Raw genomic sequence first — 2,500 nt, forward strand, 5'->3', positions numbered from 1 at the left:
CACCACTGCTTCGCTCCGAAGCTCTCATCTCCACCCGTGTCTGTTCCCGCTCTTTTCCTCCACCTCGCAATGCTCTGCTTCATTCTCTCTCATCCGCCCACTCTCTCTCTCTCTCAATCACTCGCTCGCCCGCCATTTTGACAGTGACTCTGTAGCGCTTCCGCTCTCAAATAGAGTCCTCGCCGCTAACGCGGTAAAAGCTCCTTCACTTTCCTCCGTGACTTTGAAAAGTGAGCGGCAGAACACTCGCTAACTTTTTGTGTGTGTGTGTGTGTGTGTGTGGGGGGGGGGGGGGTCTCCTGTAGCGCGAGACAGCTGACTTCAATTAGCCGCAGCTCGATTAGCACTAGCGCTCTCCGCTAATGCGGCGTAACGGTGCTGAAACCATGGGCTGGACCGAGGCTCTTCATTAAAACTCCGCCGCGCCGCAAATTTCAACGTTACCGTCCCGGCTCGGGGAGTGTGCTGCTTTCGGCCAAGGACTCTTGTTCTTAATCTCATTTGCGCAGCTGACCTATACGCCTCCACTCCAGTTCCTGCCTCTCCTGCGTCCTTTACCAGATGGCACGTGAAGGCGACCGTGAGCGCCGCCTGAGAAAAGGGTGCTCGCGTGATGTGCGCAGACCCCCATTCTCGAGAGCTGCGTCGGCGGTGCTGGAAGCGTCTCCCCGCCGCGGTTCTCCGCAGAGTTCATTGCCCCGGACTCACAGCTGTTCAGCGGCAACGTGCAACGGACTTTAACCGCGGCTCGCTCGTCTCCGCATCTTCACTGGCTCTCCGTGACTTTCTCTCCATCTCCTCTCTCTTTCCATCTCTCTCACGTACTGTCTTTGTCTCTTTCTCTCTCCGTGCTTCAGTCAATATGTGTTTATCTCTGTCTTTGTTGGAAGTTAAAGGGGAAAAAAAGTAGAGGCCAAATTCTTTCGACCTTTCCGAGCTTGGAGTTGGAGATTTGAAAGAAACAAAGCCTCATCCATATGTCTGTGTGCGTCCTGCCCTGAGTGGCCGTTCAGGTTCACTTCATTAACCTACGACAGCTTCATTTAGGCTGCACAGCGAGCGAAACAGCACGCGCGTGCACACGCGCACAACACCCGAACACCGCGCACGCGCACACAAAACACGCAGATCTTTCTGTGCAATGTGTACAAACCGCGTTTCCTAACTTGTGCGTACATCCCAGGAGTTTCCAGACTTCCTGTAATCTTTTCTTTTCTCCCCGTCTCCAGCTCTGTGGCACGCAAACCGCTGACCCCCGTAACATTTAATCATGCCACTGGATGGTCTCATCCATTTGTTACCGTAACGGCTGACTAACCCCATCTCCAAGCCTGCGTTGCCACGACAACCCACGGGGGTTAGGGGCAACTGCGGTATCCGTGCTACTGTTACTTCCCTTTTCGCAGTCAGACAGGGAAAATACACTCCCAGATTTATTGCCCCCACACCACGTGCTTTACCTCGCTTCACAAAGAACGAGAGAGAGAAGGGGGGAGAGCGCGAGAGCCAGAGAAAGAGTGAGAGTCAGAGGGAGAGGGAGTGAGAGAGTTATTGCGGTGAAGGAAGTCCATAAGACGGATGTGCTTTTGAGGCTTGGATGATTTGGTGTGCCGGTCTCCGATTCGGCCATAAGGAGAGTTTGGCTTTCTTGTCTTGGTGGCATCAGGCAGCTTTGCACAAGCTTTTGCGGCCAGACAAGCTGTTAGAAGTCCACTTTTTACACTACTGCTGGCTGTGGTTTAGTATCGAATCCTGTGACGGGGAAACCTCTTGATACTTTTTATGAGTGAAGGCTCAGAATTATCAGATGCTACTAAGGTTGTGAAACACTACTGACACGGTCAAACACCACTAATACTAATCACATTATCAAAGTCCACTAATATTATCAAATGATGCCTTCACTACTAATATTATTAAAGAACACAAACACTGTTTAACTGATCGAACACCTGTACCATCACTGTTAACTTTAACACTACAAGTACAAATAACATTATCAATTACTACCTCACTAATATTATCGAACAGAAATAACATGACCCAACACTATCACACAACTGACATTTGAAACAACACTAACAACATGAAATGCTTCAAATGTTTCTAACATCATCCAATATCACAAACACTGCCAAACACCTTCACCGCTATTATCATACATTGCTAAAACCATCCACCATGATTAATATTAGTTGTCATCAAACACTGCTAGCATTATCAAACACCACAAAGATGATCACATGATCACTTTATTGCACAGCGGAAGATTAGCCATGTGGCTAACTAGCACTACTAACATGAAAAACACCACCAACATGACCAAACACTACACGCACCACTAACATTATTAAACACCCCCAACACCATGAAACACCACACACACTAACCACAAACACTAACACACCACAAACACTACAGACACCAACACATGACTAACACTATTAACCCTCTAAAGTCTCATGGCATTTTCTGTTTTTGTAATTTTTTTAAATTCACT

At 48.3% G+C, this 2,500-nt stretch overlaps 1 protein-coding gene across 42 annotated transcripts in view; it reads right to left on the reverse strand.

The window, feature by feature from the left end:
• ptprda (protein tyrosine phosphatase receptor type Da) overlaps positions 1-2,500 on the reverse strand; it is a 405,006-nt gene that overhangs the window by 12,969 nt on the left and 389,537 nt on the right. The gene's annotated exons all lie outside the window — the stretch shown is intronic.

The sequence above is a fragment of the Electrophorus electricus genome, chromosome 5 (genome assembly GCF_041902795.1).
Source record: "Electrophorus electricus isolate QZ-2024a chromosome 5, ASM4190279v1, whole genome shotgun sequence".
Classification (NCBI taxonomy): domain Eukaryota; kingdom Metazoa; phylum Chordata; class Actinopteri; order Gymnotiformes; family Gymnotidae; genus Electrophorus; species Electrophorus electricus.